Source organism: Sorex araneus, chromosome 9 (assembly GCF_027595985.1).
Source record: "Sorex araneus isolate mSorAra2 chromosome 9, mSorAra2.pri, whole genome shotgun sequence".
NCBI classification, from domain to species: Eukaryota; Metazoa; Chordata; class Mammalia; order Eulipotyphla; family Soricidae; genus Sorex; species Sorex araneus.
In genome coordinates this window covers 23,924,057-23,950,488 of record NC_073310.1, presented here as the reverse complement: position 1 = coordinate 23,950,488, position 26,432 = coordinate 23,924,057, and the positions used below count along the sequence as shown (strand labels likewise).

The 26,432-nt window shown below is 36.5% G+C and overlaps 1 protein-coding gene across 4 annotated transcripts in view; it reads left to right on the top strand.

The window, feature by feature from the left end:
• Window positions 1–26,432, top strand: part of CHRM3 (cholinergic receptor muscarinic 3) — a 523,603-nt gene that overhangs the window by 118,269 nt on the left and 378,902 nt on the right. For 3 of the 4 annotated variants that reach the window (XM_055146875.1, XM_055146876.1, XM_055146877.1), the window contains exon 2: window positions 25,909–26,012. The exons of the other annotated variant lie outside the window; for it this stretch is intronic. The gene's annotated coding sequence lies outside the window, so the exon portion shown is untranslated. The remainder of the gene's footprint in view (window positions 1–25,908; window positions 26,013–26,432) is intronic. 4 annotated transcript variants of the gene reach the window in all.

Genomic DNA, 26,432 nt, shown 5'->3' with positions numbered 1-26,432 from the left:
ATCCTGCCCAGCTGCCACTACCCTGGAGAGACCTTTCCTAAATAGCCTCCTGAAACCATCCATCTCCCATTCCTTTACTGCATCTCCCTGTTTGTTTTCTACTTAACAGTTGTCACAGTGTAATTGCCTGTTAAAGTATTTGTTTACTTGAGTATTGTCTCTTTCCATAGTAGCACGTCAGTGCCATAGAACAGGAATACATACGCTAAATTCACTGGCATAGTTCTAGTTCTTAGAAGCCATGGTGTCCAATAAACATTTTGCAAATTAAATGAATATATATATATATATATTGCTTTTTGGGTCACACTCAGCGATGCACAGTGTTTACTCCTGACTCTGCACTCAGGCATTACCCCTGGCGGTGCTCAGGGGACCGTATGGGATGCTGGGAATCGAACCTGGGTCGGCCATGTGCAAGGTAGATGCCCTACCCGCTGTGCTATCGCTCCAGCCCCATGAATACATAATTTTTATTTGAGCTCATTTCATCTCATGCTAAATGAAAGAAAGACTTTTAATAGACATTGATTTGTTCCTTCTCTTTAAGGAAGTTGTAGCACAGTAAGAATGATTGCATTTTTATTATACAGAATCTAGGAGTCTAAAGGCCATAAGCTTTTTTAGTCTTCTGATATTTAATAGTTAAGGTCAGTATCTTCAAGGTAGGGATAATATACAAGAGAACAGAGCGTTAGCAACATATGCTCAGACAAGATGTTTTGCTCACAGGCCACTTCCGTAGATGCCTTTGCTGCAATTGAAAATTAATTTTTCAATAGTGATGTTTTGCAAATGAAAATAGCACTTAAAATTTCAGATAAGCTGATGAATGCAGATAATCAGAGTGACAGATGTGGTTCAAGATAAAAATAAAATCTGAATCTATTGTCTCCCATATGTCTCTCTATTATTATCATATTGTAATTCTGAAACTCTGAGTGCAATCTATTTCGTTGATTAACACAACAGCCAAGAACATAGAAGGTACTGTAGAGCCATTTGGTAAGTAACAGCAAGAAATTTATTTGTGCTTTGATGATCAACATTTTTTAAAAAATTGAAATATAGCAGTAGTGTCAGGAGGTAAAATGAGATTAATAAGAAAAAAATGGTGTGATGGTGTCAGTTCAACATTTTTTGGTCTAGATTTTTGTGATTTAATACAGAGGTTATACAGTAGGAATAGGAACGTCATTTCAGGAAATTCATAAAATAATTAAGTGACTTATTTATGGTTAGAAACTTTATGTATTTCTATAATACTAAGGTCGTTAGAAAGTAGTAGATAAAGGACCAAACATGATGGCCTCATTATTTATAATTTATAATTTATACTTATTTATAATCTGTATTGCAAACATAATGCCCATAAGTAGAGAAAGAGAGTAAGAGGGCACTTGTCTGCTATAGAGGAAGGGGGAGGGAGGATACTGGGGACATTGGTGGTGGAAAATGTACACAGGTGAAGGGGTGGGTGTTCAATTATATGACTGAAACTCAAACATGAAAGTTTTGTAACTGTAGCTCACGGTGATTCAATTAAAAAAAGGCACAGTAGAAATGAAAAAAAAGCAGAAAGTAGACTGTATAATGTAAAGCTTATGAAAAGCAGAGCCTAAATTTTGTTATAACTTTAAAATTTAAAACAAATTTTAGTGTTAAAATACTGAACACACAGAAACATTAAAACCGAATGCTTCTGTTTAACAGTTTTGAAAACCCAAAATCCCCATAACACCACTGAGACTAATTGAGATCCCTTACTGATAAATAATTTATATTATATATGTATGTGTACATATATAATACAGCTATATATTGAATACCTCCGGAACCCAGCCACAGCCATGCTTATGTTCAGACAAGCCTCACGCATGAAGGAACCAGCAGAGGAACCCAGATGTGTGGGACCCATGGCCGAGAGGATCAGGACTGGACCTCTTCCACCCAGATCCCCCATTTTCCAGTAGTGAGGCAGTCACAGCCAGAAACTGCCCCCAGCACCGTGTAATCCCATCAAAGGCCAACATCCAGAGACTATAAAACCAAGCTCCCTGAAGCGTTTGGCCACATCAACATCTGACAGCCTAGTTTTTCCTCTTGGAGGACCTGGCAAGCTAACTAAGAGTTTCCTGCCCTCAGAGAACCTGGCAAGCTACCGAAGAGTTTCCTGCCCACACGGGGGAGAGCCTGGCAAGCTCCCTGTGGCATATGCATATGCCACATACAGTAACAATGATGGATGGGTCTCATTCCCCTGACCCTGAAGAACCTCTAATGCGGCACCATTGAGAAGGACAAGTAAAGAAAGGCTGCTAAAATCTCTGGGCTAGGATGAATGGAGATGTTAGTGGGCCCGTTCGAGCAAATCGATGATCAATGGGATGACAGTGATACAGTGACAGATATGTATATTATATATGTGTATATACATGTATATATTATATATGTGTATATACATGTATATACACATATAATATACATATATGTATATGATACCTGTATATATGTATGTTATATATCTGTGTGAACGTATGCATATATGCATGTTTATATATAAATACATTTTCCATTACTGCTAGGTACTGAACATAGTTATTTATATATAATACACAAGCACACACCATTTTTGCTTGTTATTTGACTTTTTTCTTCACACAAGCCTTCTATGTTTTTTCAAAATAAGTGCAGATTTTACTGACAGCATATATTTTTATCTCCTCAAGAAGACAGTTCCTTGTCATTGTTCTTTCCAACAATCTGGCATTCAATTTAAGGAACTGGTTCTCCACTTTGGGCTCTCATCTCAGCAAAATTGTTCCATATCTCTGTGCAGTGGTGTTTTTCAAAGCATGGACAGAGTGTTCAATTTTCTGTTGTCATGTGTTTTCTCAGGCTGACTGACCACACACCCAGTTAAGATTTGATAAATGTGACTAAGAGAATGATCACAGGGGATCAATAAATTCTGCAGACTGAACTTATAACCTTAACATGAAAATCAAGGTTCTTCTCAATTTTTAATTCTAATCAGGATGACCATAATATAACAAAATAAATAGAGTTTAAACAAAGAAAATGATAAAATTAGAGCTGAGTTTTTGAATTGAAGCTTCTTTTACCTCCTTCTTCCCAGGAGTCTAGCAGAGGTCAGATCTGATTAAATGGAACTGTTCTCAATCATTTTTTAAGAAAAAATGCTTAAATCTTTTTTAAAATGTTTAAATATTTTCACTTGTAGACATTTTTAGAAGGTTTTGATTTTTAAAACATTCATATATATTGGGTTTTAGAAAGTGAAAGAACAAATTAAGATACTCTGTTAAGAAGATTTTATTTAAAAAATAAAATATATCATTATTCACTTTATTTCATTGATATAATACAGATCTCCAAGGTTTTTTTTAATTGTACTGAATCTCCATGAGATAGTTACAAGCTTTCATGTTTGGGTTACAATCTCACAATGATCAAACACCCATCCCTCCACCAGTGCACATTCCCTACCACCAATATCCCCGGTATACCCCCTCCTTTCCCACCGTCCCCCTGCCTCCACGGCAGACAATATTCCCCATGCTCTCTCTCTCATTTTGGGCATTATGGCTTGCAACACAGACACTGAGAGGTCATCATGTTTGATTCATTATCTACTTTCGGCACACATTTCCCATCCGACTGATTCCTCCAGCCATCATTTTCTTAGTGATCCTTTCTCTATTCCATCTGTCTTCTCCCCTCTGCTCATGAAACAGTCTTCCAGCTATGGGGCAGTCCTCCTGGCCCTTGTATCTACTGTCCTTGGGTGTCAGCCTCATGTTATGTTATTCTATACTTCACAAATGAATGCAGTCCTTCTATGTCTGTCCCTCTCTTTCTGACTCATTTCACTTAGCATGATACTCTCCATGTCTATCCATTCATAAGCAAATTTTATGACTTCATCTCTCCTAACAGTTGCATAGTATTTCATTGTGTAGATGTACCAAAGTTTCTTTAACCAGTCATGATGTTCTAGGGCACTTGGGTTATTTCCACATTTTGGCTATTGTGAACAGTGCTGCAATGAACTTATAGGTACAGATGTCATTTCTACTGTACTTTTTTGCATCCTGGGGATATATTCCCAGACGTGGTATCTTGGGGTCATATGGAAGCTTAATTTCTGAGGGGTTTTTTTTGTTTGTTTTTAACTTTTATTAGTGAATCACTAATAAGTTTGTACAGTTACAAACTTACGAACTTTCATGTTTGCATTTCGTTTACATCCCTCCATCAGTGCCCATTCTCCTCCACCAAAGTTCCCAGTATCCTCCCCCCACCCCCATCCCAACCCCTACCACCCCACCCTGCCTCTGTGGCAGGGAATTCCCTTTTGTTCTCTCTCCTGTTGGATGTTGTAGTTTGCAATAGAGATATTGAGTGGCCATCAAGTTTTAATGATTTTTTCTTTCCTAGTTGCATAATAACATGATGTTGTACTGGTGTTTTCTCTTATCTATGCTTTGACTTTCTGAAGCTTCAGTAACCTGTGCTCAATATTACATAGATATGTTTACAGAGGCCAGGTTCATATGCATATGCTACAGTATATAGTTGATTTTTCATTTTTATTATTTTAACATCCTACTGTGCCTAATTTACTACTAAACCATCATAGCTATGCATATACAGTGAAAGAGTATATGTGGGTCTCAGTACATGCCTTTAAGCATCCACTGAGGATATTGTATCTTAATTCTTGAGGACAGGGAGAATACTTTGCTTAAATTTAATGATCAGTTATGGCGTTGTTAAATATCTTGATTTACTGTCTCTAAAACTTTTAATTATATAAGGTCTGAACTCTATTATATAGAGATTAGACTATTTGGGATTTCATGTAAATTTTTAACTGATGTTGAATTCAAACAATAACATTTCAAGATTGTCCTCGAGTATATGACATGTAAATGTGAACATGTGATATTGTACCTGAATATGTGACATATGTATATACGACTTCATCGTCCCTCTACCCACTATTTCATAGAAGATTGAATTTTGTATTTTATTTCCAGGATGTAGTTTCAAATACAACTGTTCTGTCACTTTCAGAGAGATGTATTTATCCACATAACAACTTACTAATTTATTATCATTTGGAACAATGGCATATTGGAGATGAGATACTGTCCGTTTTATTGCCCCAGTGGCCCCCCACTTTGACTGCATATTGCAATGAGCTCAGGGAATTTTTAGAAATCCTCACCCTGAGAACGCTCCAGTTCCAATTCATTTGGAAGTCTTGAAAGTGGGCATTAGTCATTAGTACTTGTGTTATTTGATTTTATAGAACTTATACCCTGAACCCATCAGTGTAAGCCTGATTGGCTGCATCACAGTTGTTTGTCATGGAGAACTACTGAGCCCCTACAGTGCCTCAGATTTTACAGGGTTTCATACAGACCACACTTTGGGCCCAGTAAGCCTTATTCTAGGCCTCAATCTCAGTATTTTAAAAACTGTCCATGCTTCCCATATTTGGGGATTACTGGAATAAATTGGTAAGAGTTTTACATCACTTTGATGGCATGTTAGAATGAGCAGAGTACAATAAGTTCTTGAAAATTGTGTTGCTTAGTGCTCTATTTGATAGCATACATTAATGAGGATAAAAATATAGATATTTGGCTATTCAGAGTTTGCATGTTTACTTATGTCTGTGTGGATTTTCTCTGGATACTTGATTCCAACCGTATTCTGAATATGTGCTTAGAGGTTAGACTTGATGTGTCTCAGTCATCTCATTCTGAGTGTGTATCTGTGTACTTGTGGTGTGTATGTGTGCCATGTGATGAAGGCTCTACTGTCCAGGATTGGTTACACATTGTGGCCCAAGTTATCAGAAAAGGTTCTGCTCACCCATGACTCTGACCTTGAATAAAAAGTTTGGAAAAATGAATACAAATTATTGTGTAACATTTGTGTATCCTAATATTGTATAATCTTGGAAGTGTTTGGGATCTTTAGGATTTGAGATTTTGGGGGTGAAAATAAATATGCAGTAGGAACTTAATTGTTATTTATATCAATTCGTTTAGAATAAATTTGGCAATTAGATTAGGATAAATTTGGTTTTTATTATATGTCCTTATGCTTAAAGATGCAACTTTCAAGAGCCTATCAGAACTCGATGATGTTTTATGAATTCTTCTTTTTTACATTTAAAAATATTTTTTATGGAATCATGTGAGATACAGTTACAAAGCTTTCATGTTTGAGTTTCGGTCATACAATGATCAAACACCCATCCCTCCACCAGTGCACATCTTCTACCACCAATGTCCCCAATATCCCCTCCCTCATCCTACCTCCCCCCTTCCTCTCTGGTAGACAATTTCCCCCATATTCTCTCTACTTTAGGGCATTATGGTTTTAAACACAGATACAGAGAGGCTATCACAAATGTTCATTGCAGCACTGTTCATAAAAACCAGAATTTGGAAACAACCCAGTGCCTTATGTATTCTTAGCTCCATCCATGGTATAGAACATGTGGAAATAAATCACGTTGGTTGCCTAACTTGCATTTATTATGCTGAAGCAAATTGTGCCTTAACACTGAGACTCCTCATATTGCCTATCTCCTTGTCTGCGTAGATTCTCTATATTGGAGTAGCCCATGAGACAGTTCTCCTAACCCTATAGTATTTCCAATTAATCTCATTAGTTGGTTTGATACTTCGTTTTCTCCTTGCTGCTTTAAACTGGTAATTTCCCCCCAGAGAACTAAATCTCATATCCTGAACCTCTGAAACATGGCTAAGCTGCACTTAATAAATAATTAATTGATATCCATTAATGGATAATTAATCATTTTGTGTGACTATAGGTCACAACTCCAGTTTATGCTAGTGTTTTTACTGGCAAACCAGGGTACTAATTGCCCCCTGGATTTGACTTTTGGGATGAGAATGAATGCAAATTTAGTTGCAGTACTTTCTAGTCTCCTGACTTGTCTGGTTTCCCCCATGTAGACATTAGTAAATAGTATATATAGAAGTTGCCCCTGCACTGATTCCTTTAGTGCAAGGAACTGCATATTAATGTACTAGATACTGATGCTGTATTTTATAAAATAAGCAAAACCTGGAGTGGGGAAAGGTCTATTTATATTTGTTATTTTCCTTTATTTTCTTTTCATTTTCCATAAAATCACTTTGCATCTTCCAAGTGATGAATCCATATCATTACTTTAATAGTAACCATAACTTTATTACTAACTTGCTTTTAATAGTTTTATATCTAAATATCATGTCATTTACAACTGGCCTATTCCATTTGCTGCCATAATAACCTGTAAACTATTATATGTTGTCCCACTTCTTTTCAAATAAATAATGGGTTAGGCAAAGTTTCTTGGATAAAATAGCATTTTAAAAAGTGATACTTTGAAATGATTCCAACCTAGAATTGTTGAATTCCCTAAGTCTGAACCATTAACTACTGTGTTTTTAAAATATTTTTAAAATTGGGAAGGCCCTCAAAAGCACAACCAAATTCCATTTATATTTTTTATGCCCTTACTTGTTTATTCATTTATCTTGCAATCAACATGATTGATCTGCTGGTTGTTCCTTGAAGTATGACAACTCCATATCTTTCCATGTGATATTTCTGAGGTCTGAAATTTTTGCTCTTTTCAAGATGGCATTTGGCCACACATCTGTTATGTATATACTACTTTTTTTTTGCTTTTTGGGTCACACCTGGTGTTGCACAGGGGTCACTCCTGTCCTGGCTCTGCACTCAGGAATTACCCCTGGCCGTGCTCAGGGGGACCATATGGGATGCTGGGAATCGAACCCGAGTTGGCCGCGTGCAAGGCAAACGCCCTACCCGCTGTATATACTACTTTCATGTGTGTAATTCTTAGTTTTACAAGTGTGTAGTCCATTTACTTATAATTTATATGTTAGATAGGAATCCCTTCTTTTTGGGGGGGGACCCACACTTGGTGGTGCTGGGGATTCGTTCTTGGTGGTGTTTAGCGGTTCATGCTGTGGGGGGTTTATGTCTATGTCCAGGTCTCCTACATGCAAAGCATGCACTCCAGTCCTCTGAACTATCTCCTGGACTAGATTTGAATTTTTTATTTATTGTGAACTTGTAAACCAGTTATATAGTATTCTGCGATTTCATTTATTTATTTATTCGAAGTCACGGAAGAGCCTGGCAAGCTACCCGTGGCGTATTCGATACGCCTAATACAGTAACAATAACAGGTCTCATTCCCATGACCCTGAAAGAGCCTCCAGCCGCTGGGAAAGACAAGTAAGGAGAGACTGCTAAAATCTCAGGGCTGGGACGAATGGAAATCTTACTGGTGCCCGCTTGAGCAAATCGATGAACAACGGGATGATGGTGATGACAGTGACAGTGATTTCAAGAATGGACTTTCACATAAAATTTTCAAGATTGGTTGAATTGTTAGTTACCTGAGCTTCCCTGTTGGGGAAGTATAATGCCCTTTTGTCTGTGTTCTGTTTTGTTTGGCTTTGATTTGGTTTGGGGGGCCACACCCAACAGTGCTCATTGATCACTCCTGGCAGGCTTGACGACCAGGTTGGGACTGAGCCAGGGTTGGCAAGGTGGACAAGCAACCACCCTACCTACTGTACTATCGGGCCCAATTTTCTGTGTGTTCTTACGGCATGTGGTGCTACCTCCATCACAGCATTCACCAGAGCTAATACTTATTGATGATTTAATTAACCTCTTTAAGACATAATCTTGTTATCTGTAAAAAAATTTTAAAAAATAGTCAAAGTACCTTCAGTAAACGTTTCCAACAATAAGAGGAAATAATGAGCCTCAGATTTGTAATGGCATTATACAGTAACTATTTTTTTAATCTTAGCTCCTTATGTTATTACTATCTATCATATTATGATTTCTTAATAGCTTATTTCATTATTCTGTTGTGTAACTTTCTATGGCGATGGACATACTAAGATATTTTTATTTCCAAATTTTGTTAAGTAATTAGCACAGTAAAAAAATATGTGAACTACTTGTGAGTTTCTCCAAATTATTTGAGTCCTCCATCTCTAAAATGAAGAGTCTTATAAGACTGAAATGAGGATGAAGAGAAAATGTTAAACAGGCTAGAATAAAAGTCCTTTAATAAATGTCAGCAGCTACTAGTATTTAACAAATTTGAGTAGGTGGATAATTGAATTCAGGATAGAGTAAAACTCCTGTTGCTCATTTTTTGGTTTTGGTTTTGTTTTGTTTTTTTCTTCTCTTATCCTAAAATGATGGCAAAGCACCAAAACACAAAAGTCTGTGCCAGCTATCTCTCAGACATAATTTTGTGATGTGTTATGATAAATCTTGAAATTTCCGTTTTATCAGTATTAATTTGGGCTTATTTTAGGTATTACCTAGGGGATCACTTGATAATCAGTGAGAAACCTGATAAATCTTGTGGAATGTCTATTTTACTATGATATAAACACTTTTTGTTGGTTTTCTGTACTACAGTAGACTTTAGCCTATCAGACAGTTTGGTGCTTTTCCATTTGGGGGCTTGGTATGGCGAGTGTCTTCGCTTGTGTCTCCGCCTGAGATCTGTACTTTCAGTGCTGTTCCCTCTGGAGAAGCCCACGTTCTCTCTTGAATGCATTATTCTCTCTTTCCTTCCTCAATCCCTAAATACAACTGTTTTACTTCTAACCAAAAAAAAAAAGAAAGTTTAGGGTACAATATGACAGAGTAAATGAGGTATCCCACTATTACTAATTATAGTAGTATAGGTACAGTACATGCCAATCATTATTTTATCAAATACCTGACTTTGTTACAGCGGAGCAGGTTGTTCCTAGAGGAGCAGAAGTTATATATTGATATAAAAGCATTTAACTTAGTTTGAGATAAATACTTCCATAATAAAATAATGTAGAATAATTTCCAGACTAATATAGATATTTTTATTCAGGCTTCAAAAAACACGCTATATCTTGAAACCAGAAGGATAAACACAGGATGATATTATCATTTGTGGTATTTAGAGTCATTGGATGAGGGAATGAAATGGATTAAAGGAGATGCCTAGATTACCCTTGACCCCAAGCACTATCAGGTGTGCCCCACTAAAGCCGTCTGTTATAGTGGTCATGCATGTATTATACCAGAGGTTCCCACGCTTATTTAGTCTACTTTCCACTTTTCAGAAATGAAATCACTCAACCTGCCCCCGACTCTTATCCCTCTTCTCACTCATTCCACCCACCCCAGTCCAGAAATCTGCCTTAATTAAGTGAACATACAGAAAGAACACACAGTATTGCGCCTGCAGGGAACTCCCCTACACAGCCCCTCGTATTATTCTAGCATCCCTTGGTGAGCAGCATCACTCAGTTTGGGAATCATTACAGGAGATCAATTGACCTCGGAGAGAAGCAATGAGGTTGCCAGATAGAATAGTCCTTTGTCTATCAGGAATTCAGCAAATTTCCTGATTTATTGATTAATTTTAATGATTGACCTCACCAAATGAATTCACAAGTTTGTGCATACAAGACTGAACGTTGTACTTTTTTAGGTTTCAGCATCATGGTTCTACTTTAAATGCAATTTTCATATAAACAGACCATGTAAACTCAGGGCACTTACAAATCCAGTGTAGTCCTATCAATGCACTTAATCTCTTCATTACAATTTTCTTAATTATTTTTGTTTCCTTTATTATGTAAATATAACATAACATTGTATAAAATTCAAAATGCATTGATCATTTTTTTTATCAAGGCTAGTAGTAGTTAAGCTTTGGAAAGTTAGTCAAAACAGATTGTTGGTGAGTTGTTTCTCAGAACTTCTGCCTTTTCACCAATCACATGAACATAGTTGCTATAAGAGTTCCTTCTCAAAGCTTTTTAGCCCCATACCTTTAGAATATTAATTTCATGTATTTAAGTCCATTCTTGATATTAGTTTGTAATTAAGTTAGTAACATCCTCTCTCTATTATGTAAGTAAGAGACAATGACTTTATCTGCATTTGCAATGCTTAGGTATATGCCAGGGAGACAGTTGCATGAAGTGATGGTACAAATTACTAAATATATTTTGACATTAGCAAAATTTTCTGCCATTTTAAAATATTAGGATATTTTCTTTCTACCCAGAGGTCCAAGTCTTCCTGATTTTTCTAGTTTTCCCTAGTTAAGAGAATGTTGAATATTGCCACTACAGAATAATTACTGCATTTGTCTTACTGCTTCTCAGTTCTAAATATCAAAGGAATTTTCTCCCTTACAAAGATTCATGAGTATTTTCTAAATTTGTAAATAATTCAAATTCTAACATCTACCTGAGATATATTTACATCCAAGAAAGCAGTTAAGCTATATGATTTCTGAGTCATAAGCCTCTTTTTTCCAAGACAAAACCAGGAAAGTTTCCAAAGACATTCATGAAGCCGTTGAAATATCTAGCCAAATATCTAGGCAGACGGTGTGAAAAGAGAAAACATCAGCCTTAATATTTGCTGTGCTCTTTTGGCTGCTTTTCTTCTTGAACTTCCAAGAAAACCAAGGCCTTTTCAGGTCCCAGAGTCTGCGGCCTCTCAAATACTTGAAGGTTACTGTGCGTTTTAGCAGGCTGCTTAGAAGCTGTATCCTCTTTACTCTAAGTGCGTATTTTGCTTCAATTGATATTTTCTGGTACAGAGTTTCAGCATTCTATTGTCTAGATGCAGTTATTTTTCTGTCCTTTATCATCCATAGGGCTGGAGTGATAGCACAGCAGGTAGGGTGTTTGCCTTGCACATGGCCGACCCGGGTTCGATTCCTCCACCCCACCCAAAGAGCCCAGCAAGCCACCAAGAGTATCCCGCCCGTGTGCCAAAGCCTGGCAAGCTACCCATGGTGTATTCAATATGCCAAAAACAGTAACAAGTCCCACAATGGAGACATTACTGGTACTGCTCGAGAAAATCGATGAGCACTGGGATGGCAGTGATACACTGATATCATCCATATATTAGTTGGTACATTGGCACTTAAACTGTCCTTAAACATTAAGCTTAACGTAGTACTCGTTTTCTATATATTTGTCTATTGCTGTTATTTAAGAATGTTAGTTGAATAACAGTTTCATGAGGAATAGTGCTCTTAAAGGTAAATTTCTTTTAACTACTTCTAGCATCCTAAACTCATATCCTAATTCCATAGAGACATGGCATTTGTGATGTAATGCCAGGTTTTGTTTATGGAGGTTTATTCCCAAGAATCTTTGTTTAATAAATAAGGGAATAAGATGTATATTGGGCTTGATTCATACATTTACCCACTCACTAGCTAGAAATTTAGTCTGTGAGAACCATAACTGGGCCAGTGAGATAGCAGAGTGGGTAGGGTGCTTTCCTTCATTGTGGTTAACACAGGTTTGATCCAGGCTACTTCATATGGTACCCAAAGCCCTCCCAGGAGTGTTCCCCCAACCAGAGGCAAGAGTAAGCACTTAGCATCATTTTTTTGCCTTACAGCCAACAAAAATAAAAGAATCACATTTTCTGGAAAATATGGGACCGTAATAGCAGTTTTGGAAGATTGAAAAGAGGTTTCAAAACTCTCATCCAAGTGTTGAGCACTCAAGTATTGTGGATTATGATGTTTCCCCTGCTCTTAGAGATGAGGAGAAAAGGAAATATGGAAGCAGGGAGGCAGATGAGATGGGGGTGAAGCAAAATGAAGAAAAAAAGAGGAATAGGGATAAATAATGGATAAATAATGGATAAAGAGGAATAGGGATAAATAAATAATGGTTAAAAATAGCCAAGATAATGAGATTGTCCATAATCATATTTGGGGGAGGTGGGTGAGGGGGTGAGGCCACACTTAGCTGTGCTCAGAACTTACTCCTGGCTTTGTGCTTAGGGATCACTTCCGATTGGGGATCAGGTGACCATATGGGTTGCTGGGGTATTGAACTCCGGGCTGCTGTGTGCAAGGCAAGTGCCCCATCCACTGTCCTGTTGCCTTGGATGTCCCCAGTACCATAATCTTTGGGAAACAATTTTTTAAGTATCCCTTTCAATAATTTGCAGTTTTAATCTTAAGTACAATGTTATAAAAGTTTATGAAAGCATTTTCGTTTATTTTTCTGAAGAAGATATCAATAGGAACTGTTTCCCACTTTATGTTGGACTTTTTTCCCTAATCTTTAACCTCCTTCCTACATTAGCTAACCTCCATGGCCCTTCCATCAAACAGGTTAACCTCTGCGACACCATCGCAGCAGCTCTGATTCACAAGAGAGCCCTCTATTCTCAGGCTGCCCAATAGATATTGCAACGAACTAAATAGTGTTGTGGGTAGATTTAAATTTTCAGTAGAGGTAAACACTGCTTATCACTGTTTTGTAAATTATATATGAAACAGATTCACTGATTTTTTTTGTCCAGCTAATTCAACTTTTCTTTCTTAAAATTAATAGAAAAGAGTAATTGAAACACAAGTTAAGTAAATGTAGAGTAAACAAAGTGAATTTTAAGTATAAGTAGCCTTTAACATTTTAATAGCCAATAAATATAAATATGGAATGGCAGTTTCCTCATTACAGATGTAAATGAACATATAAATCTACCTATTAGCAATTTAAAGCATACTTAGAAATATGCCTCTTAGCTTTGTATATGCCTAAGCCTCTTTCTTCAAGGCTATCTTTCTTACCGATTAATTATTTTCCTGTCTTCCCATTTTGGGATCTAAGTGACTAAAAGAGTTAATGCTAGTGAAAAGTTAATTTTTACCCTTAAAAAGAAAGGAAAATGCTATTTAGATAAACCTTTAAATTATGGAGATTCTAACTAAAGTGTGTATTTTAATCCAGACTATATTCCCAGTTAGTTTTAGAACCTAACCATAAATATGACTAAACTATGTCCATACTGGGTATGAAACTGTCCAAAATCACTGGAGATAAGAAAAGCCACCTACTCAGGCACAAGGAGCTACTCTTGTTTCCTGGTGGTTAAGTTCTTTAGTTAGACAATCAAGGTCACTTTTCTGTACTTTCTTTGACTTAATATGCTTTTGATTAAATGGAATTTTTTTCCATTTCTGGCGCCCTTTTTTTAAAAAAATTTATTGACTCACCATGAGATAGTTACAAGCTTTCATGTTTGGGTCACAATCTCACAATGATCAAACATCCATCCCTCCACCAGTGCACATTCCCCACAACCAATATCCTGGGTGTATCCCCATTTCCCACCCTCCCTCTGCCTCCATGGCAGACAGTATTCCCCATACTCTCTCTCTACAGTTGGGATGGGAGATGCATGCTGAAAGTAGATAATGGAACAAACATTTCTGGCATCTTTGTTCTGCTATAGTGTGTAGAGACTAGGGGAACTTCAGCTGCTTCATGAGTGAGTGATTGATTAGAAATTAATTCATTCAGATGAAAGGGAAACTAAGAGATGTGAACCGGATAACAACTGTCATGGTTAGCTTTCAGAGACATAGTTGAAAGCAGATCAACACATTAGTTAAATTCTCAACCATAGCTCTTTTCAAATATTCTTGTTCATTTTGGACTTACACTTTTTGTTGCTATTCTTTTTTTGACATTCGGTTGATTCAGTGTTTTCTCAAATACTAGTAGTTTGCACACGTGCACGTGCACACACACAGTGATTAGAACAGGAATTAGCATTAAAAAGTGTTCATTGCTTATGCTGTTGGGAAATATCAAAGTAACTGATTTTTAATGTAGTTTAAATTAATTTGTTTTGTTTTGTTTTTTGAATCACAGTGATATACATATCTAAAAAGTTGTTCATGATTGGATTGCAGCCATATAATCTTCCTTCACCGGTGTTCTTTTCCTACTACCAATGGTCCCTGTTTCCCTCCCACCCCTCTCTTCCTCTCTTTCTCCCTCTCTCCTCTCCCTCTCCGTCTGGGCCTTATGGTTTGCAGTACAGATAATGAAAGCTCATCAGGTATATCCCTATACCTACTTTCAAAATCATAATTTCCAACTATTGTTGTCATGTTTGTCCCTTCTCTATCCTAACTGTTCTTTGCCCCTTGCACCTGCTTGTAGCAAGCTTCCAAATATTGACCAGTCCTTCTGTCCCCTGTTTACCCTGATATTGGATATTAGTCTCATATATATATATGTATATATATATGTGTGTGTGTGTGTGTGCATGACTTGTATCACTTGTCATCTCGTTGTTCATCGATTAGCTTGAGCAGGCGCCAGTAACGTCTCCATTTGTTCCTGTCGCGTGCTAATGCAGCCCAATGGCATCTGTTCGCTCCAGGAACATGAAGAGCCTCAAACCATTTATTCAGTCTTGGTGAAGAAGTCTGACCATCTTGTAGATGGACGGCCACGCGGTCCTTTGACGTCCCGTGGAATCCAGTCGGTAATAGCTCTAGTCCAGTGGTCATCTCTGAATTGCATTAGGCGTTCAACCTATCTGATTTTTGACGCATTGGCAAACTAGACAGCATCCCTAATTCTTGATCATTGACGGAGGTCAGAACTCCAGATTCCTTCTCTCACTTGGGTGGAACATGATACTCCAAGCATAGCTCTTTCGATTCCTCTTTGGGATACTCGAATAGCGTTCTTATCCTATATTTGTAGGGCCCAGGTCTCTGAGGCATATGTTAGTGTAGGAAGAACATTGGAGTTGAAAAGATGTGCCTGGAGCCAGAGGTTCTTTGTCCTCTTAACCACTTCTTCGACCCTCTTGAAGACATCCCACACTGCTCTCTTTCTCCTGTGCAGTTCTGGAGCCAAGTTGTTCCTCATGTTGAGTTCTCGACCTGGGTACACATAGCTCTTGCATTCGGAGATGTTCGTTCCATTGAGAGCAAATGGAACTTCAGGGACTAGTTCGTTTTTCATGAACATAGTCTTGGTGAGATTTAGCTGCAGTCCAACCTTTCCACATTCGAGGTCGAAGTTGGCCAGCATTTGTGCAGCTTGGCTAATTTTTAGTGTTATTAGAAAGATGTCATCAGCGAAGCAGAGGTGATGTAGTTGTCGATCTTATACCTTCACTCCCATTCCTTCCCATTCCAGTCGTCACATGATGTTCTTGAGGCTGGCACTGAAAAGTTTCGGTGAAATGGTGTCACCCTGCTGAACCCCTCTCTTTATGTCGATGATCACTTCCTTGTAGAATGGTGAGATCCTGGTGGTGAATTCGTAATACAGCTCATGGAGGATCCTGGTATACTGAGTTTGAATGCCCTGTTTGGCTAGGGCTTCCATGACCGTTTCAATCTCAATAGAATCAAAGGCCTTCTTTAAATCAATGAACGTTAGACAGAGCGGCATCTTGAACTCTCGCAAGACCTCAATGAGCTTGGTCACCATGACGTGGTTGATAGTGCTGAATCCTGTTTGGAACATATATATATGTATATATATAATATATACATATATACATATATATAATATCTATATAGAGTGAATGCAGTCATTATATATGTGTGTATATTTATATACCTCTCCTTCTGACTCATTTCACTCAGCTAATATTCTCCATGACTCATTTCACTCAGCTAACATTCTCCATTTATAAGCAAATTTCATGGCTTTGTTCTTACTAATGATTGCATAGTATTCCATTGTGTAGATGTACCATGGTTTCTTTATCAAGTCGTGTGTTCTTATGCACTCAGGTTGTTTCCAGATTCTGGCTATTGTGAATAGTGCTGCAGTGAACATGGAAGTGCAGATGATATTTCCGCTGTGTGTTTTTGTGCACCTAGGATATATTCTCAGAAGTCTCAGAAGTGGTATTGCTGAATCAAATGGTAGCTGAATTTCTACTATTTTGAGGACTGTCCATATGATTTTCCAAAAAGGCTGGACCAGTTGGCATTCCCACCGATAATGAATCTCCCTGCATCTGCGCCAGCACTAGTTGCTCTTGTTCTTTTAGATGTGTGCCAGTCTCTGTGGTGTAAGATAGTTTTGTTTTCAGTATCTTAATACACAGTATTGTTTTCATTTGCATCTCCTTGATGATTAGTAATGTAGAGTATTTTTCATGTGCCATTCAGCCATTTACATTTCTTCTTTTTCTTTTTTTTTTAAATTTCTTCTTTTTGAGGAAGTTTCTGTTCATTTCCTCTCCCCATTATTCTGATGGGGTTGGATGTGTTTTTCCTGTAAAGTTCTACCAGTGTCTTACATAACTTTTATATAACCCTTTATCAGTTTTTCCCATTCCATGGGCTGTTTTCGTATCCTAGACACTGTTTTTTTCGAGGTGTAGAAACTTCTTAGTTCCATGTAATCCTGTTTGTTTAATCTTTGCTTCCACTTGCTTGGCAGTGGTGTTGCATTTTTGAAGATGGCTTTAATTTCAATGTTGTGGAGGTGTTTGCCTACCTTTTCTTCCATGTACGTTATGGCTTCACATCTGATGATGAGATTTTTAATCCATTTTAGTATGACTTTCGTGTATGTTGTTAGAAAGAGGTCTGAGTTTATTTTTTGCATGTAGCCGTCTAGTTTTCCCAGCACCACTTGTTGAAGAGGTTTTTCTTGCTCCACATCATACTTCTTGCTCCCTTATCAAAGATTAAATGATCATTTATTTGAGGGTCTGTGTCAGGATATTCAACTCTATTCCATTGGTTTGTAGGTCTATTTTTGTTCCAGTACCATCCTGTTTTATTTACTACTGCTTTGTAGTACAGTTTGAAGTTGATTTGCTTGAGCGGGCACCAGTAATGTCTCCATTGTGAGACTTGTTGTTATTGTTTTTGGCATATCAAATACACTACAGGTAGCTTCCCAAGCTCTGCCATGCAGGCAGGATACTACTGGTAGCTTTCCGGGCTCTCCAAGAGGGATGAGGAATTGAACCCAGGTTGGCTGCTTCCAAGGCAAACACCCTACCCGCTGTGCTATTGCTCCAGTCTGCCACCATACTATATAAATCTATTGTTTCTAAGATGTTTTTGGTAGAGTCTTTAGGACTCTCTAAGTATAGTATATTTTCATCTGCAAATAGTGAGAGCTTGACTTCTTCCTTTCATATCTGGATGCCTTTTATATCTTTTTCTTGCCTTGCTGCTATGGCAGGTACTTTCAGTACTCTATTGGAGAGAAGTGGTGAGGGTGGGTAACTGTCTTGTGCCTGTTATTAGAGGTAACACTTTTAGTTTTTTCCCATTGAGGAAAATGCCTGCGGTGGGCCTATGGTACATGGCTTTGACTATACTGAGGAAGGTTTCTTCAACTCCCATTTTGTTGAGAGTTTTATCATGAAATGGTGCTAGATCTTGTCAAAGCTTGTTCTGCATCTGTTGATATGATCATATGGTTTTTATTGTTTCTTGTATTGATGTAGTGTATTATGTTAACTAACTTATGAATGTCAAACCATTCTTGCATTCCTGGATGAATCCTACTTGGTCATGATGTATGATCATGCCGATGAATCATTGGATTCTGTTTGCTAATATTTTGTTGAGGATCTTTGCATCTGTGTTCACCAGGGATATAGGCCTGTAGTTCTCTTATTTTTGGTGTGTATCTCTCTCTCTCTCTCTCTCTGCTTTTGTACCCGGGTGATATTTGCCTCATAGAAACTGTTCAGAAGTGTTTCTGTTTCTTCAATGAAAAAGTTCTTAAGAGGATTGTGTGTAAGTCATCTGTAGTGGTTTGGAAGAATTCATTAGTGAATCGATTTGGGCCAGTGCTTTTGTTTTGGGGAAGACTTTTGATTACCATTTCAATTTCCTCAATAGTTATAGGTCTGGTAAATTACTATATATCTTCTTGTTTCAATCTTGGGAGGTTATAGAATCCAGTAATCCATTTCTGGAAATCTATCCATTTCTTTTGGTTTTCTTGTTTTATGGCATACAGATTCTCAAAGTAATCTCTGATGATCTTTTGAATTTTTTTGGTTTTAGCTGTGGGGTCCCCCTTTCATTTCTTATTCAGTTTATACATGTATGTATATATGTGTGCATGTGCATACATATATATCACATATATATATGATATATATATCAAGATCTTAACCCTTCATCTATAGTTGAGAATTTGTGTTGCTTTCATATTTAGGCTATTGTAATTGTAATATATAGTGTACATATATATTCTTTTAAATAGGTGTTTTTGTGGATGGGGATAGATGCTAAGAAATGGTATCACTGGGTAATATGGTAGATTGGATATATTTTATATTGCTTTCCATAAAGACTAAGTAAGATAACATTCCCGTCAACAGTAGATGAGGGTTTTCACCATAACCCTTCCATCATTGACTGTTTTCAGACTGTGATATGTACCATTCTCACAGGTTTGAGATAATATCTCACTGTTATTTTGATTTGAATTTGCATAATCATGAGGGACAGTGAGCACCTTTTCATATGCCCTTTGGTCATCCTGATGTCTTCTTTGCAGAAGTGTCTATTCATCTACTTATCCCATATAGGGTTGGGGTCATTGAATTTTTTGTTAGCAAGTTTTGTGACTGCTTTATAGATCTTGAATATCAACCTTTATATGATATACTTTGTGCAAATATTTCTTCCATTTAGTAAATTTCCTTTTTGTTTAAGTTTGAGTTTCTTTCACCGTAGTGAAGCTTTTCAAGTTTGATGTAGTCCTGTTTTTTATTTTTGGTTTTGTCACTATGTTTCTTTCATTGAATAGTCCTCTGCAGCCAATTTTCTAGAGAGTTCTGCTGATTATTTCTTTGGTATGTGTTACAGATGCTAGTATAATCTTGACATCTTCAAGATCCTTTCTTGATTATAATCCAGATCATATCTCGATGAACTTTAAGTTATCTGTAATCACAAATATCATTTATTTTAAAAGATCTTACTCTCATCCATGCTGCTGAACCTAAATAGTAAAGAATTTTATTCTTGTATATACATTTATAATTGTATATACATTTTACTTTTGGCATAACTTGCGTACTTACTATACATGCAACAACAATAAGGTGTAGTATAATTTCAACTACATAACATTCCATTTTGTTGAACTGTTTTCATTTTGTTTGACTATGGTATTAATGCCATCAGTAATAACAATTATGATCTACAATTTACATAACAAATGTTTCGTTAAGAGCATCTCCTAACCAAAGAAACCAACCTTAATTTAAATCTAGAATTTGTTATATTTAGGATTTTATTATTAATGTGATAATAGTCCAGAAAAATTCATATTATTTCCCCATCTTTATTTTCCTTCTTTGAAAGAAAAAAAAATAGTTGGAGTAGTAACTAACTTCGAGGCTGATAAAGAATATGTTACATATAGTATTTTAGTTTGTCAAAATATGAGGAAAGTTTATTATTAGCAGCTATGCCCTGTGTTGAATTTCTGAACTATAATTGGGAGTTCTAATTTTAAAAAAATATTCTTAGGTTTTCAGGATGAAGAAACAGTGCTAATATTGTCCATATATTACATTCTGCATACACATCAAGTTTCACTTTCCATTATTGTTCTCTACCTCTTTACTGTTCACCTACCAAATATGAGATCACCATTAGATTTCAAGTTGAAATGGGCCTAAAGGAGGTGCTGTGTGTTCAGTGATAGTCAGAGGCAGAAAACCCAACCTTTTAGGCCTCACTTCTAGGTTAGTGGGTGCCAGAAATGTATGAGAAGTGTGTGTGTGTACATGTCTGTCTTTTCCCTGAAACTATAATCATTTTTGTATTATATTATTACATACTATATCATATAATGTAACAATTAAAATGGCCCAAATATAGCCCCTAGGAAAAAATCTGTAAGCCATAATATAAGTTACAGTAATGAATTTATTATTAAAATGTTGTGAATCTATATTTCCACTTAAATTATTAAGGATTTTCACACAATTCACTTATAAATTAGAATTTTTCCAAGTGCATATCAGTATAGCAGTCAAATTGAGAAGGTTAAATATGGCATCCTAGAGTCAGAACTATAGTAGAGTGAGTAGTGGGTAGAGTAGGACACTTTAGTATTTGCCTTGATACAGCCATTCAGTTTAATTCTGGCACTACATGTGGTCCCTCAAGCCCTGCTAGGAGTGATCCCTAAGTGTATAATCAGGAATATGCCCTCAACACCAGTAGGCGTTGCCCTGAAACCTGTACCCTCCCCACAAATGGTAGTGTCCTCAGAAAAAAAAAGTGTATTCAAATAAAATGTAAATTCAAATAAGATAGCACAGTTGAGAGCTGCTCAACTGACAACCATATTCTGTAGCTGTAATAATCATAGTAGGAAAATAAATATTAGAATACAGACCAGAGCTAAAAGCAGATAGCATATTGGCAAGTATTCTGTGCCTCACATGGGACGTCTGCATATTTTATTCTAAACTTTGATAAATAATTCTATTTTATAAAAAAAATTGAAGGCTTGAAAATGAGGGGAATTGTTTGAGAACTTACAGCAGGAGAATAGTGGATTTGGTATTCAGAACCCAGCATTACATATCCAAACTCTCCTGTTTCATTGAGATTTAGTTCATCGTTAAATGGGGAATTATGAAAGAGTCTTCTCATTTATTTGGATTTGATTAATTTCTCTGAAGAGTAATATTTGCAGGTTTTTTCTCTGTCATCTCAAGACTACATTGAGAGTGCAAAGCAGGCATTCTACAAATTATAACTTAAGTATATTTCAAATGAAGTGCAGCTATGGTTTCCTGATGCCATGGAACAGCTTCCTTTTTTAATGTTCTTTATATTTGGTTTTATTTTGCTTTATCACCCATTTGCACATCTCTGAATATGTCCCACTGTCTGCCCATAAATGGGTACATGGAATATCTTTTAATCTACTCTAGGGTTTTTGTATTGGCTATTCTAATATCTTTTTTCTTAGATGTTTTTGCAAGAGGGCTGATTAAATCATTGCTCATTTTGAAGACTGGCATATGTAGGGAAGAAGAGTCATATCCCACAGATTTCCCTCATGAAAATGTCATCCTTCAGTACAGATGAAAATGTAGTGGGCAGTTGCTGTGCTCAGTGTTGCTATTAAGTTTTCCTTGGGCTCCTCCCCCTCTGTAAGGGGATGACTTCTCATCCCTTGCTTCTAGCCTTCCCTAAAGCACCCACTTTCTCTCATAATTTTCTCCAAAATGAGAGCTAATGATTCTTTTAACAGGAAATCAAACAGTTTCTATAAAGGGTCAGATAGTATATATTTTGGACTTTTTGAGTCATACTATTTCTGTCACAACCTCTTAGCTTTGCCATTGTAGCTTGAAAGTAGAGACAATACGGAAATGAGTGGTTGTGGCTGCATTCCAATAAAACTTTATTTATAGGCTATGAAATTTGAATTTCAAGTAATTTGCATGATTCTTTTTATTTTCTTCAAGGATTTAAAAATGTAACATCCATTCTTAACTCACAGTACACAAAAACAGGCAGTAAGCTGCAGTTTGCTCATCCTGACTTTAGACTGTACCCTGTGATATTGCTTCTTCTACAGTTTTAATTGGTTATATGATATTCTAGTTTTCTATCAGGGTGTTTCTCTAAGCATTTCCAACCTCAGGAAGATTTTTCTAATTTCTTATAGTCATACAACTTCTACCTATAGTCTAGTTTCTCTCTTTCTTCCTTTCTTCCTTTCTTCCTTTCTTTCTTTCTTTCTTTCTTTCTTTCTTTCTTTCTTTCTTTCTTTCTTTCTTTCTTTCTTTCTTTCTTTCTTTCTTCCTTCCTTTTGTTCTTTGGTTCTTCTGCTTTTTTTTCCCTTTTTTTCTGTCCTTCTGGAACCTCTGCAATGAAATCAAATTATTAATTTATAAATCTTTGTAAGAAAATATTTGAAATCTTGCATGACTTTTCAGATTATTTCATCTACATGTCCTCTTGAGATTGTGTTCCAAACACAAAGACGACTTTGGCAAGTAAAAGAAAAGAATGTTTGACATTAACACCTTATCAGCAGGGTATTGGTTGGATAAACTTCCTCATTGCTTAGGCAATATTAGTATCTTGGTCACTGTTTCTTTTGAGGTGCAGAAGCTTCTTAGTTCAATGTGAGTCCTTTTTGCTTATCTTTGCTTCCACTTGGTCAGTGACATTTCATCTTTAAAGATAACTTTAGCTTCAATATTGTGGAGGGTTTTGCCTACATCTTCTTCCATTTCCCTTATGTATTTAGATTGGATGTTGAGGTCTTTAATCAATTTTGATCTGATTTGTGCGTGGTGTTAGGTAGACGTCTGAGTCCATTTTTTTTGGCATGTCCAGCTTTGCCAGCACCACTTGTTAAAGAGGCTTTCCTTGCTTCACTTTATTTTTCTTGCTCCCTTATCAAAGATTAAATGATCATATATTTGAGGGTAAGTGTCAGGATATTCCATTAGTCTATGAGTCTGTCTTTTATTCTAATACCATACTGTTTTTATCACCACTGATTTGTAGTACAGTTTGAAGTTGGGAAAGGTGATGCTTCGCATCTTTTTTTTTTCAAAAATTGTACCCTCACGTTGACTCACTAATTAAAAATAAACTAATAAAAAAATTGCTTTAACTATTCGTGGGGTTTTTGTTTCATCTGAATTTCAGGAGTGTTTGATCAATTTCTTTGAAAAATGTCCTGGGTATTCTTATAGGGATTACATTGAATCTTTATAATGCTTTAAGAAGTATTGCCATTTTTATAATGTTAATTCTCCTAATCCACGAGCAGGGGATGTGTCTCCATTTCCTTATGTCTTCTTTTATTTCTTGAAGTAGCATTTTGTAGGGTTTTTTTTGTACAGGTCCTTTACCTCCCTAGTTAAGATGATTCTAAGGTACTTGATTTTCTGAGGCACAATTGTGAATGTGATTGTTACCAAAGATACACAAGGCACTGGTTGAACTCTACAAGAAAAAAATATACAACCCCGCAAAAAAATGAGATGAAGAAATGAACAGAAACTTTCTCAAAGAGGACATTTAGATGGCCAAAGGCACATGGAAAATGCTCTATATCACTAATCATCAGGGAGATGCAAATCAAAACAACAATGAGGTATCACCTCACACCACAGAGACCGGCACATGTCCAAAAGAGCATCTCGTGCTGACACACATGTGGGGAGAAAGGGACTCTCCTTCATTTTTGGTGAGAATGCTGACTGGTACAGTCTTTTTGGAAAACAATATGGACATTCCTCAGAAAAACTAGAAATTGAGCTCCTATTTGACCCAGCAAAAAATAACCACTTCTGGGAATATACCCTGGGGGCCCAAAAATCCGCAGGAGAAACACCATCTGCATTTCTATGTTCATTGCAACACTATTCACAATAGCCAGAATCTGGAAACAACCTGAGTGCCTGAGAACAGACAAATAGATAAAGAAATTGAGGCACGTCTACACAATGAAATGCTATGCAACTGTTAGGAAAAATGAAGTTATAAAATTTGCCTACAAATAGATAGACATGGAGAATATCACACTAAATGAATGAATCAGAAGGAAAGGGACAGATAATGTGTTTATTTGTGGTATATGAGTATATATATTTATATGTACACATAACTATATATATATATATATATATATATATATATATGAGAAGACTGATATCCACAACTAGGGGGATCAGGGTCTGAGAGAACTGCTCAATGTTTGGAATCAACCACAAGTGTTTGTGGGGCAGAAGGTAGGTAAGATAGAGAAGGGACCAGTATAAAAATAATAGCTGGAAATTATCACACCGAACAAGAACTGAGCGTTAAAAGTAACTAAAGGAATATACCTGATAACCTTTCAGTGTCTGCATTGCAAACCACAGTGCCCAAAGAGGAAGAGAGAGAAAGAGAGGGGCAGGGAGTGTGTGTGTGTGTGTGTGTGTGTGTGTGTGTGTGTGTGTGTGAGAGAGAGAGAGAGAGAGAGAGACAGAGAGAGAGAGAGAGAGAGAGAGAGAGAGAGAGAGGGAGAGAGAGAGAAAAGAAAAGAGCCTGCCATAGAGGCAGATTGGGGATTGGTAGTGGGAATGATGGGATGGAAATTGAGGACACAGGTGCTGGGAAATGTACACTGGTAGAGGGATGGGTGTTGGAACATTGACTGAAACCTAATCATAAATGGCTTTGTAAGGGCCTATCTCACAGTGATTCAATTTAAAAAAAATTTAAATGTAAGAAAGAAAGAAAAAAGAAAAGAATGATGAAATGAAAGTATGAATGGATTTGCAGTAGGGGAGGTGGTTTGTTTATTTATAAGTATGAATTGAGATTAAAAAGATGTGCAGATTCCCTTTATTATTACTTACTTATTCATTTACTTGGAAAATATCTCTGTGCAAGGCACTCTATTCTCAATGCAACCTCACTTTCTACCCTAACATACAAAGACAGGGAGAATGCTATGCTTGTCTTCCAGGGAACTTCAGGGAAGACTTAGGGCAAATGAGATACACCTTCATATGAGGTTTGATAGCTGTTACCATGTTGTAGACAATAATTGGCAAGCATTATAAGAAGTCTAGAGATGGGCCAATTGCTCTACTCTGAGCCTTAAATGAAGAGAGTTCTGATACTGTAGCTTTCCTGGTGAAAGTGAAATGAAATTTCATATGCAGGCATGATACAATGCTTAGCAAAGTGGGCTTAAAAGTCCATCTTACAGGATGTTGAGTTTGCTTTTATGTTTGCTTTACTAAAGATACATTTTAACTTTTCAGTGATCGAGCAATTTATTAATATTTATTCTCATATTTATTGACTAGTCTGTTTCCATTAATGTGTACTACATATTGTGCAAAAAAGAGGTGTGAAAATTAAGGCTTACTTTTGAATATTTAACAAACATATATACATATTTAACCTCAATTCTACAGGTTCAAATGATACTTTGTTAACTTATTTTATTATTTCTTTATGTGTCTCTTTAGATCTGAACAGTGATGGCACATATTCCACATATGAATTGTTCAGTGGACTCTGGATTGGTCAAACTATATCCCATCATGATGCATACTACCAAGGCTCTTCACTAGTAGGTATTTTTTTCCAGGATCATGTATATGGAAATATTAAGATTTTCAAGAGTTTACATTTATATAAAAATGAGAAATATATATTTGGTTTTGTGGTTAGAATTAGTTTTGTTCTTCTATCAACCAATTGGAAAATGAAATATCAAGCTACGATTCATCTATTATGTATAGATGTGTTTGTCAATATGGTAGTATATAGTCTAGGCAGAATTTAAAAGTGTAGAATGTTTTTTCTCTTAACATTCAAAAATAATGGAAAATTTCAGTAGTCTTTGGTTCTTTATTATTATCTTTGGTTCTTTTTTTGATGAGACTTCAAATATTATTGGCATTATTGGTTCATTTTTGACACAGCTCAGTTTTACTGTAGCTTTGTCCAACATGATATCTGATACACTTACATAAATATCACAAGTATA